The sequence below is a fragment of the Phyllobates terribilis genome, unplaced genomic scaffold (assembly GCF_046119375.1).
Source record: "Phyllobates terribilis strain yellow unplaced genomic scaffold, ASM4611937v1 Scaffold_782__1_contigs__length_678473, whole genome shotgun sequence".
NCBI classification, from domain to species: Eukaryota; Metazoa; Chordata; class Amphibia; order Anura; family Dendrobatidae; genus Phyllobates; species Phyllobates terribilis.
The window spans coordinates 197241-209478 of NW_027363542.1; the positions used below are offsets into that span (position 1 = coordinate 197241).

A 12238-nucleotide genomic window follows, 5' to 3' on the forward strand; every position below is an offset into this window, starting at 1 on the left:
TGCCACATTCCATCTACTGCAGGCAGGATACCTGGCTGGCTGAATGTCGCTGAGAAGCTCACAGAGACCGCCATAAGCAACAGTTTAACAGAATGCCACAGACTAATCAACCAAACTTTTTGGGTTGGGTTCTCTTTTATAGTCTGCAGGCATTAAATGAAAGAAGTCAGTGTTCCAGCAGAAGGAGACAACGTTTCAGAAAAGGCATTGTAGCAAACCAAAAAAGAAATTTTAAGCGCAGCAGAGTAACCAGCGCACATACCTGTTAGCTCAGGTGAGTTTAAAAGGCTGCTGTTGATAACAAGGGCATTTGCTAAATAGATGGTGTGTGTGCAACAATATACTGAAAGGTCAATTATATTGTGCAGCTTATCTCACCACCTGTAGTTATTTAGGTGAAAGCTCCAAAATGCTTGCCTAATATGTCTGTTTATCCAAAAGGAAGTAAAAAGGGAGAGCTAGAAAGATAGCATTGCATCACATTACATGGCAATGCAATGCACAGTTGCTGAAGTTGAACCAAAATGAGCTTGTAATCTGGCTTCTGCAACTTTGAACATGAAAAATCCAATGAGGAGAAGAAAAGCAAAGCCAAAGAGTCCATCCCCAAATCCGACAAACAAGCAAAATGAACAAAAAACATTGAATTCAATTCTTTCTGATTTTAGAAACTGCATTAAAGAAGGGGTGCACCGGTCCTGGAGATACTGCAATACCAGGTCAATGCGTGGAGTGGACAGAGCAAGCTCTTTTTCCATCTCCCTGTTCTAAAAATCCATTTAATATATGGTCCCCAGATAGGGGACGTATCAGATATTAAACTGATAAGAACAGATACTACACTTGATCTTAGCCAAAAGGCCGAGAAGCGATAACCAGAATTGGTTTCAAACTACGGAGCCACCCAAGGATCCTGAAAAGTCCATTTGTGGAGATGAGCTCCTGGACTCCCGTTAAGAAGACATGTTGTCAACCTCTAGATCCCTTACATGCCTGCACTTTTCGGCTTGCTGCTGCTGCAATCCACGCGTTTTAGATCTGCATAACTCCACCTCTTTAAACACAGCACCTTCACCCCCTGCTGTTCCCACCCGCCTCAACACCGTTGGAAGGGAGGAGAACCAATTAAGGCGGGGGGTGGGGTGGAACGAGCAGCTGTCTACCCTTAGCAGGAGGGCTCCTGATTACATACCTCTCCTGCTGCTGCTGCTGCTGGCTGTCCAGCAGCAGACTGAAGGTGGCTGCTGCTGTGCACAGGTATATAAAGGCTCAGAGCCTATTATGACACGCGCAGCCAGCGTTCCATTGCCACATTCCATCTACTGCAGGCAGGATACCTGGCTGGCTGAATGTCGCTGAGAAGCTCACAGAGACCGCCATAAGCAACAGTTTAACAGAATGCCACAGACTAATCAACCAAACTTTTTGGGTTGGGTTCTCTTTTATAGTCTGCAGGCATTAAATGAAAGAAGTCAGTGTTCCAGCAGAAGGAGACAACGTTTCAGAAAAGGCATTGTAGCAAACCAAAAAAGAAATTTTAAGCGCAGCAGAGTAACCAGCGCACATACCTGTTAGCTCAGGTGAGTTTAAAAGGCTGCTGTTGATAACAAGGGCATTTGCTAAATAGATGGTGTGTGTGCAACAATATACTGAAAGGTCAATTATATTGTGCAGCTTATCTCACCACCTGTAGTTATTTAGGTGAAAGCTCCAAAATGCTTGCCTAATATGTCTGTTTATCCAAAAGGAAGTAAAAAGGGAGAGCTAGAAAGATAGCATTGCATCACATTACATGGCAATGCAATGCACAGTTGCTGAAGTTGAACCAAAATGAGCTTGTAATCTGGCTTCTGCAACTTTGAACATGAAAAATCCAATGAGGAGAAGAAAAGCAAAGCCAAAGAGTCCATCCCCAAATCCGACAAACAAGCAAAATGAACAAAAAACATTGAATTCAATTCTTTCTGATTTTAGAAACTGCATTAAAGAAGGGGTGCACCGGTCCTGGAGATACTGCAATACCAGGTCAATGCGTGGAGTGGACAGAGCAAGCTCTTTTTCCATCTCCCTGTTCTAAAAATCCATTTAATATATGGTCCCCAGATAGGGGACGTATCGGATATTAAACTGATAAGAACAGATACTACACTTGATCTTAGCCAAAAGGCCGAGAAGCGATAACCAGAATTGGTTTCAAACTACGGAGCCACCCAAGGATCCTGAAAAGTCCATTTGTGGAGATGAGCTCCTGGACTCCCGTTAAGAAGACATGTTGTCAACCTCTAGATCCCTTACATGCCTGCACTTTTCGGCTTGCTGCTGCTGCAATCCACGCGTTTTAGATCTGCATAACTCCACCTCTTTAAACACAGCACCTTCACCCCCTGCTGTTCCCACCCGCCTCAACACCGTTGGAAGGGAGGAGAACCAATTAAGGCGGGGGGTGGGGTGGAACGAGCAGCTGTCTACCCTTAGTAGGAGGGCTCCTGATTACATACCTCTCCTGCTGCTGCTGCTGCTGGCTGTCCAGCAGCAGACTGAAGGTGGCTGCTGCTGTGCACAGGTATATAAAGGCTCAGAGCCTATTATGACACGCGCAGCCAGCGTTCCATTGCCACATTCCATCTACTGCAGGCAGGATACCTGGCTGGCTGAATGTCGCTGAGAAGCTCACAGAGACCGCCATAAGCAACAGTTTAACAGAATGCCACAGACTAATCAACCAAACTTTTTGGGTTGGGTTCTCTTTTATAGTCTGCAGGCATTAAATGAAAGAAGTCAGTGTTCCAGCAGAAGGAGACAACGTTTCAGAAAAGGCATTGTAGCAAACCAAAAAAGAAATTTTAAGCGCAGCAGAGTAACCAGCGCACATACCTGTTAGCTCAGGTGAGTTTAAAAGGCTGCTGTTGATAACAAGGGCATTTGCTAAATAGATGGTGTGTGTGCAACAATATACTGAAAGGTCAATTATATTGTGCAGCTTATCTCACCACCTGTAGTTATTTAGGTGAAAGCTCCAAAATGCTTGCCTAATATGTCTGTTTATCCAAAAGGAAGTAAAAAGGGAGAGCTAGAAAGATAGCATTGCATCACATTACATGGCAATGCAATGCACAGTTGCTGAAGTTGAACCAAAATGAGCTTGTAATCTGGCTTCTGCAACTTTGAACATGAAAAATCCAATGAGGAGAAGAAAAGCAAAGCCAAAGAGTCCATCCCCAAATCCGACAAACAAGCAAAATGAACAAAAAACATTGAATTCAATTCTTTCTGATTTTAGAAACTGCATTAAAGAAGGGGTGCACCGGTCCTGGAGATACTGCAATACCAGGTCAATGCGTGGAGTGGACAGAGCAAGCTCTTTTTCCATCTCCCTGTTCTAAACATCCATTTAATATATGGTCCCCAGATAGGGGACGTATCAGATATTAAACTGATAAGAACAGATACTACACTTGATCTTAGCCAAAAGGCCGAGAAGCGATAACCAGAATTGGTTTCAAACTACGGAGCCACCCAAGGATCCTGAAAAGTCCATTTGTGGAGATGAGCTCCTGGACTCCCGTTAAGAAGACATGTTGTCAACCTCTAGATCCCTTACATGCCTGCACTTTTCGGCTTGCTGCTGCTGCAATCCACGCGTTTTAGATCTGCATAACTCCACCTCTTTAAACACAGCACCTTCACCCCCTGCTGTTCCCACCCGCCTCAACACCGTTGGAAGGGAGGAGAACCAATTAAGGCGGGGGGTGGGGTGGAACGAGCAGCTGTCTACCCTTAGCAGAAGGGCTCCTGATTACATACCTCTCCTGCTGCTGCTGCTGCTGGCTGTCCAGCAGCAGACTGAAGGTGGCTGCTGCTGTGCACAGGTATATAAAGGCTCAGAGCCTATTATGACACGCGCAGCCAGCGTTCCATTGCCACATTCCATCTACTGCAGGCAGGATACCTGGCTGGCTGAATGTCGCTGAGAAGCTCACAGAGACCGCCATAAGCAACAGTTTAACAGAATGCCACAGACTAATCAACCAAACTTTTTGGGTTGGGTTCTCTTTTATAGTCTGCAGGCATTAAATGAAAGAAGTCAGTGTTCCAGCAGAAGGAGACAACGTTTCAGAAAAGGCATTGTAGCAAACCAAAAAAGAAATTTTAAGCGCAGCAGAGTAACCAGCGCACATACCTGTTAGCTCAGGTGAGTTTAAAAGGCTGCTGTTGATAACAAGGGCATTTGCTAAATAGATGGTGTGTGTGCAACAATATACTGAAAGGTCAATTATATTGTGCAGCTTATCTCACCACCTGTAGTTATTTAGGTGAAAGCTCCAAAATGCTTGCCTAATATGTCTGTTTATCCAAAAGGAAGTAAAAAGGGAGAGCTAGAAAGATAGCATTGCATCACATTACATGGCAATGCAATGCACAGTTGCTGAAGTTGAACCAAAATGAGCTTGTAATCTGGCTTCTGCAACTTTGAACATGAAAAATCCAATGAGGAGAAGAAAAGCAAAGCCAAAGAGTCCATCCCCAAATCCGACAAACAAGCAAAATGAACAAAAAACATTGAATTCAATTCTTTCTGATTTTAGAAACTGCATTAAAGAAGGGGTGCACCGGTCCTGGAGATACTGCAATACCAGGTCAATGCGTGGAGTGGACAGAGCAAGCTCTTTTTCCATCTCCCTGTTCTAAAAATCCATTTAATATATGGTCCCCAGATAGGGGACGTATCGGATATTAAACTGATAAGAACAGATACTACACTTGATCTTAGCCAAAAGGCCGAGAAGCGATAACCAGAATTGGTTTCAAACTACGGAGCCACCCAAGGATCCTGAAAAGTCCATTTGTGGAGATGAGCTCCTGGACTCCCGTTAAGAAGACATGTTGTCAACCTCTAGATCCCTTACATGCCTGCACTTTTCGGCTTGCTGCTGCTGCAATCCACGCGTTTTAGATCTGCATAACTCCACCTCTTTAAACACAGCACCTTCACCCCCTGCTGTTCCCACCCGCCTCAACACCGTTGGAAGGGAGGAGAACCAATTAAGGCGGGGGGTGGGGTGGAACGAGCAGCTGTCTACCCTTAGTAGGAGGGCTCCTGATTACATACCTCTCCTGCTGCTGCTGCTGCTGGCTGTCCAGCAGCAGACTGAAGGTGGCTGCTGCTGTGCACAGGTATATAAAGGCTCAGAGCCTATTATGACACGCGCAGCCAGCGTTCCATTGCCACATTCCATCTACTGCAGGCAGGATACCTGGCTGGCTGAATGTCGCTGAGAAGCTCACAGAGACCGCCATAAGCAACAGTTTAACAGAATGCCACAGACTAATCAACCAAACTTTTTGGGTTGGGTTCTCTTTTATAGTCTGCAGGCATTAAATGAAAGAAGTCAGTGTTCCAGCAGAAGGAGACAACGTTTCAGAAAAGGCATTGTAGCAAACCAAAAAAGAAATTTTAAGCGCAGCAGAGTAACCAGCGCACATACCTGTTAGCTCAGGTGAGTTTAAAAGGCTGCTGTTGATAACAAGGGCATTTGCTAAATAGATGGTGTGTGTGCAACAATATACTGAAAGGTCAATTATATTGTGCAGCTTATCTCACCACCTGTAGTTATTTAGGTGAAAGCTCCAAAATGCTTGCCTAATATGTCTGTTTATCCAAAAGGAAGTAAAAAGGGAGAGCTAGAAAGATAGCATTGCATCACATTACATGGCAATGCAATGCACAGTTGCTGAAGTTGAACCAAAATGAGCTTGTAATCTGGCTTCTGCAACTTTGAACATGAAAAATCCAATGAGGAGAAGAAAAGCAAAGCCAAAGAGTCCATCCCCAAATCCGACAAACAAGCAAAATGAACAAAAAACATTGAATTCAATTCTTTCTGATTTTAGAAACTGCATTAAAGAAGGGGTGCACCGGTCCTGGAGATACTGCAATACCAGGTCAATGCGTGGAGTGGACAGAGCAAGCTCTTTTTCCATCTCCCTGTTCTAAACATCCATTTAATATATGGTCCCCAGATAGGGGACGTATCAGATATTAAACTGATAAGAACAGATACTACACTTGATCTTAGCCAAAAGGCCGAGAAGCGATAACCAGAATTGGTTTCAAACTACGGAGCCACCCAAGGATCCTGAAAAGTCCATTTGTGGAGATGAGCTCCTGGACTCCCGTTAAGAAGACATGTTGTCAACCTCTAGATCCCTTACATGCCTGCACTTTTCGGCTTGCTGCTGCTGCAATCCACGCGTTTTAGATCTGCATAACTCCACCTCTTTAAACACAGCACCTTCACCCCCTGCTGTTCCCACCCGCCTCAACACCGTTGGAAGGGAGGAGAACCAATTAAGGCGGGGGGTGGGGTGGAACGAGCAGCTGTCTACCCTTAGCAGAAGGGCTCCTGATTACATACCTCTCCTGCTGCTGCTGCTGCTGGCTGTCCAGCAGCAGACTGAAGGTGGCTGCTGCTGTGCACAGGTATATAAAGGCTCAGAGCCTATTATGACACGCGCAGCCAGCGTTCCATTGCCACATTCCATCTACTGCAGGCAGGATACCTGGCTGGCTGAATGTCGCTGAGAAGCTCACAGAGACCGCCATAAGCAACAGTTTAACAGAATGCCACAGACTAATCAACCAAACTTTTTGGGTTGGGTTCTCTTTTATAGTCTGCAGGCATTAAATGAAAGAAGTCAGTGTTCCAGCAGAAGGAGACAACGTTTCAGAAAAGGCATTGTAGCAAACCAAAAAAGAAATTTTAAGCGCAGCAGAGTAACCAGCGCACATACCTGTTAGCTCAGGTGAGTTTAAAAGGCTGCTGTTGATAACAAGGGCATTTGCTAAATAGATGGTGTGTGTGCAACAATATACTGAAAGGTCAATTATATTGTGCAGCTTATCTCACCACCTGTAGTTATTTAGGTGAAAGCTCCAAAATGCTTGCCTAATATGTCTGTTTATCCAAAAGGAAGTAAAAAGGGAGAGCTAGAAAGATAGCATTGCATCACATTACATGGCAATGCAATGCACAGTTGCTGAAGTTGAACCAAAATGAGCTTGTAATCTGGCTTCTGCAACTTTGAACATGAAAAATCCAATGAGGAGAAGAAAAGCAAAGCCAAAAAGTCCATCCCCAAATCCGACAAACAAGCAAAATGAACAAAAAACATTGAATTCAATTCTTTCTGATTTTAGAAACTGCATTAAAGAAGGGGTGCACCGGTCCTGGAGATACTGCAATACCAGGTCAATGCGTGGAGTGGACAGAGCAAGCTCTTTTTCCATCTCCCTGTTCTAAAAATCCATTTAATATATGGTCCCCAGATAGGGGACGTATCAGATATTAAACTGATAAGAACAGATACTACACTTGATCTTAGCCAAAAGGCCGAGAAGCGATAACCAGAATTGGTTTCAAACTACGGAGCCACCCAAGGATCCTGAAAAGTCCATTTGTGGAGATGAGCTCCTGGACTCCCGTTAAGAAGACATGTTGTCAACCTCTAGATCCCTTACATGCCTGCACTTTTCGGCTTGCTGCTGCTGCAATCCACGCGTTTTAGATCTGCATAACTCCACCTCTTTAAACACAGCACCTTCACCCCCTGCTGTTCCCACCCGCCTCAACACCGTTGGAAGGGAGGAGAACCAATTAAGGCGGGGGGTGGGGTGGAACGAGCAGCTGTCTACCCTTAGCAGGAGGGCTCCTGATTACATACCTCTCCTGCTGCTGCTGCTGGCTGTCCAGCAGCAGACTGAAGGTGGCTGCTGCTGTGCACAGGTATATAAAGGCTCAGAGCCTATTATGACACGCGCAGCCAGCGTTCCATTGCCACATTCCATCTACTGCAGGCAGGATACCTGGCTGGCTGAATGTCGCTGAGAAGCTCACAGAGACCGCCATAAGCAACAGTTTAACAGAATGCCACAGACTAATCAACCAAACTTTTTGGGTTGGGTTCTCTTTTATAGTCTGCAGGCATTAAATGAAAGAAGTCAGTGTTCCAGCAGAAGGAGACAACGTTTCAGAAAAGGCATTGTAGCAAACCAAAAAAGAAATTTTAAGCGCAGCAGAGTAACCAGCGCACATACCTGTTAGCTCAGGTGAGTTTAAAAGGCTGCTGTTGATAACAAGGGCATTTGCTAAATAGATGGTGTGTGTGCAACAATATACTGAAAGGTCAATTATATTGTGCAGCTTATCTCACCACCTGTAGTTATTTAGGTGAAAGCTCCAAAATGCTTGCCTAATATGTCTGTTTATCCAAAAGGAAGTAAAAAGGGAGAGCTAGAAAGATAGCATTGCATCACATTACATGGCAATGCAATGCACAGTTGCTGAAGTTGAACCAAAATGAGCTTGTAATCTGGCTTCTGCAACTTTGAACATGAAAAATCCAATGAGGAGAAGAAAAGCAAAGCCAAAGAGTCCATCCCCAAATCCGACAAACAAGCAAAATGAACAAAAAACATTGAATTCAATTCTTTCTGATTTTAGAAACTGCATTAAAGAAGGGGTGCACCGGTCCTGGAGATACTGCAATACCAGGTCAATGCGTGGAGTGGACAGAGCAAGCTCTTTTTCCATCTCCCTGTTCTAAAAATCCATTTAATATATGGTCCCCAGATAGGGGACGTATCAGATATTAAACTGATAAGAACAGATACTACACTTGATCTTAGCCAAAAGGCCGAGAAGCGATAACCAGAATTGGTTTCAAACTACGGAGCCACCCAAGGATCCTGAAAAGTCCATTTGTGGAGATGAGCTCCTGGACTCCCGTTAAGAAGACATGTTGTCAACCTCTAGATCCCTTACATGCCTGCACTTTTCGGCTTGCTGCTGCTGCAATCCACGCGTTTTAGATCTGCATAACTCCACCTCTTTAAACACAGCACCTTCACCCCCTGCTGTTCCCACCCGCCTCAACACCGTTGGAAGGGAGGAGAACCAATTAAGGCGGGGGGTGGGGTGGAACGAGCAGCTGTCTACCCTTAGCAGGAGGGCTCCTGATTACATACCTCTCCTGCTGCTGCTGCTGCTGGCTGTCCAGCAGCAGACTGAAGGTGGCTGCTGCTGTGCACAGGTATATAAAGGCTCAGAGCCTATTATGACACGCGCAGCCAGCGTTCCATTGCCACATTCCATCTACTGCAGGCAGGATACCTGGCTGGCTGAATGTCGCTGAGAAGCTCACAGAGACCGCCATAAGCAACAGTTTAACAGAATGCCACAGACTAATCAACCAAACTTTTTGGGTTGGGTTCTCTTTTATAGTCTGCAGGCATTAAATGAAAGAAGTCAGTGTTCCAGCAGAAGGAGACAACGTTTCAGAAAAGGCATTGTAGCAAACCAAAAAAGAAATTTTAAGCGCAGCAGAGTAACCAGCGCACATACCTGTTAGCTCAGGTGAGTTTAAAAGGCTGCTGTTGATAACAAGGGCATTTGCTAAATAGATGGTGTGTGTGCAACAATATACTGAAAGGTCAATTATATTGTGCAGCTTATCTCACCACCTGTAGTTATTTAGGTGAAAGCTCCAAAATGCTTGCCTAATATGTCTGTTTATCCAAAAGGAAGTAAAAAGGGAGAGCTAGAAAGATAGCATTGCATCACATTACATGGCAATGCAATGCACAGTTGCTGAAGTTGAACCAAAATGAGCTTGTAATCTGGCTTCTGCAACTTTGAACATGAAAAATCCAATGAGGAGAAGAAAAGCAAAGCCAAAGAGTCCATCCCCAAATCCGACAAACAAGCAAAATGAACAAAAAACATTGAATTCAATTCTTTCTGATTTTAGAAACTGCATTAAAGAAGGGGTGCACCGGTCCTGGAGATACTGCAATACCAGGTCAATGCGTGGAGTGGACAGAGCAAGCTCTTTTTCCATCTCCCTGTTCTAAAAATCCATTTAATATATGGTCCCCAGATAGGGGACGTATCAGATATTAAACTGATAAGAACAGATACTACACTTGATCTTAGCCAAAAGGCCGAGAAGCGATAACCAGAATTGGTTTCAAACTACGGAGCCACCCAAGGATCCTGAAAAGTCCATTTGTGGAGATGAGCTCCTGGACTCCCGTTAAGAAGACATGTTGTCAACCTCTAGATCCCTTACATGCCTGCACTTTTCGGCTTGCTGCTGCTGCAATCCACGCGTTTTAGATCTGCATAACTCCACCTCTTTAAACACAGCACCTTCACCCCCTGCTGTTCCCACCCGCCTCAACACCGTTGGAAGGGAGGAGAACCAATTAAGGCGGGGGGTGGGGTGGAACGAGCAGCTGTCTACCCTTAGCAGGAGGGCTCCTGATTACATACCTCTCCTGCTGCTGCTGCTGCTGGCTGTCCAGCAGCAGACTGAAGGTGGCTGCTGCTGTGCACAGGTATATAAAGGCTCAGAGCCTATTATGACACGCGCAGCCAGCGTTCCATTGCCACATTCCATCTACTGCAGGCAGGATACCTGGCTGGCTGAATGTCGCTGAGAAGCTCACAGAGACCGCCATAAGCAACAGTTTAACAGAATGCCACAGACTAATCAACCAAACTTTTTGGGTTGGGTTCTCTTTTATAGTCTGCAGGCATTAAATGAAAGAAGTCAGTGTTCCAGCAGAAGGAGACAACGTTTCAGAAAAGGCATTGTAGCAAACCAAAAAAGAAATTTTAAGCGCAGCAGAGTAACCAGCGCACATACCTGTTAGCTCAGGTGAGTTTAAAAGGCTGCTGTTGATAACAAGGGCATTTGCTAAATAGATGGTGTGTGTGCAACAATATACTGAAAGGTCAATTATATTGTGCAGCTTATCTCACCACCTGTAGTTATTTAGGTGAAAGCTCCAAAATGCTTGCCTAATATGTCTGTTTATCCAAAAGGAAGTAAAAAGGGAGAGCTAGAAAGATAGCATTGCATCACATTACATGGCAATGCAATGCACAGTTGCTGAAGTTGAACCAAAATGAGCTTGTAATCTGGCTTCTGCAACTTTGAACATGAAAAATCCAATGAGGAGAAGAAAAGCAAAGCCAAAGAGTCCATCCCCAAATCCGACAAACAAGCAAAATGAACAAAAAACATTGAATTCAATTCTTTCTGATTTTAGAAACTGCATTAAAGAAGGGGTGCACCGGTCCTGAAGATACTGCAATACCAGGTCAATGCGTGGAGTGGACAGAGCAAGCTCTTTTTCCATCTCCCTGTTCTAAAAATCCATTTAATATATGGTCCCCAGATAGGGGACGTATCAGATATTAAACTGATAAGAACAGATACTACACTTGATCTTAGCCAAAAGGCCGAGAAGCGATAACCAGAATTGGTTTCAAACTACGGAGCCACCCAAGGATCCTGAAAAGTCCATTTGTGGAGATGAGCTCCTGGACTCCCGTTAAGAAGACATGTTGTCAACCTCTAGATCCCTTACATGCCTGCACTTTTCGGCTTGCTGCTGCTGCAATCCACGCGTTTTAGATCTGCATAACTCCACCTCTTTAAACACAGCACCTTCACCCCCTGCTGTTCCCACCCGCCTCAACACCGTTGGAAGGGAGGAGAACCAATTAAGGCGGGGGGTGGGGTGGAACGAGCAGCTGTCTACCCTTAGCAGGAGGGCTCCTGATTACATACCTCTCCTGCTGCTGCTGCTGCTGGCTGTCCAGCAGCAGACTGAAGGTGGCTGCTGCTGTGCACAGGTATATAAAGGCTCAGAGCCTATTATGACACGCGCAGCCAGCGTTCCATTGCCACATTCCATCTACTGCAGGCAGGATACCTGGCTGGCTGAATGTCGCTGAGAAGCTCACAGAGACCGCCATAAGCAACAGTTTAACAGAATGCCACAGACTAATCAACCAAACTTTTTGGGTTGGGTTCTCTTTTATAGTCTGCAGGCATTAAATGAAAGAAGTCAGTGTTCCAGCAGAAGGAGACAACGTTTCAGAAAAGGCATTGTAGCAAACCAAAAAAGAAATTTTAAGCGCAGCAGAGTAACCAGCGCACATACCTGTTAGCTCAGGTGAGTTTAAAAGGCTGCTGTTGATAACAAGGGCATTTGCTAAATAGATGGTGTGTGTGCAACAATATACTGAAAGGTCAATTATATTGTGCAGCTTATCTCACCACCTGTAGTTATTTAGGTGAAAGCTCCAAAATGCTTGCCTAATATGTCTGTTTATCCAAAAGGAAGTAAAAAGGGAGAGCTAGAAAGATAGCATTGCATCACATTACA

At 44.9% G+C, this 12238-nt stretch overlaps 9 non-coding genes across 9 annotated transcripts; all 9 read right to left on the minus strand.

Moving 5' to 3' along the window:
• Window positions 1-682: 682 nt before the first annotated feature.
• LOC141239989 (U2 spliceosomal RNA) lies at window positions 683-873 on the minus strand. Its single transcript, XR_012305310.1, has one exon. It is a non-coding gene; the product is annotated as a U2 spliceosomal RNA (small nuclear RNA).
• Window positions 874-1988: 1115 nt separating this feature from the next.
• Window positions 1989-2179, minus strand: LOC141240039 (U2 spliceosomal RNA). The gene has a single exon (XR_012305358.1). It is a non-coding gene; the product is annotated as a U2 spliceosomal RNA (small nuclear RNA).
• A 1115-nt stretch (window positions 2180-3294) lies between these two features.
• LOC141240029 (U2 spliceosomal RNA) lies at window positions 3295-3485 on the minus strand. The gene has a single exon (XR_012305349.1). It is a non-coding gene; the product is annotated as a U2 spliceosomal RNA (small nuclear RNA).
• Window positions 3486-4600: 1115 nt separating this feature from the next.
• LOC141240040 (U2 spliceosomal RNA) lies at window positions 4601-4791 on the minus strand. The gene has a single exon (XR_012305359.1). It is a non-coding gene; the product is annotated as a U2 spliceosomal RNA (small nuclear RNA).
• Window positions 4792-5906: 1115 nt separating this feature from the next.
• LOC141240030 (U2 spliceosomal RNA) lies at window positions 5907-6097 on the minus strand. Its single transcript, XR_012305350.1, has one exon. It is a non-coding gene; the product is annotated as a U2 spliceosomal RNA (small nuclear RNA).
• A 1115-nt stretch (window positions 6098-7212) lies between these two features.
• Window positions 7213-7403, minus strand: LOC141239990 (U2 spliceosomal RNA). Its single transcript, XR_012305311.1, has one exon. It is a non-coding gene; the product is annotated as a U2 spliceosomal RNA (small nuclear RNA).
• A 1112-nt stretch (window positions 7404-8515) lies between these two features.
• LOC141239991 (U2 spliceosomal RNA) lies at window positions 8516-8706 on the minus strand. The gene has a single exon (XR_012305312.1). It is a non-coding gene; the product is annotated as a U2 spliceosomal RNA (small nuclear RNA).
• A 1115-nt stretch (window positions 8707-9821) lies between these two features.
• On the minus strand, window positions 9822-10012 carry LOC141239992 (U2 spliceosomal RNA). Its single transcript, XR_012305313.1, has one exon. It is a non-coding gene; the product is annotated as a U2 spliceosomal RNA (small nuclear RNA).
• Window positions 10013-11127: 1115 nt separating this feature from the next.
• LOC141240017 (U2 spliceosomal RNA) lies at window positions 11128-11318 on the minus strand. The gene has a single exon (XR_012305337.1). It is a non-coding gene; the product is annotated as a U2 spliceosomal RNA (small nuclear RNA).
• Window positions 11319-12238: the final 920 nt, after the last annotated feature.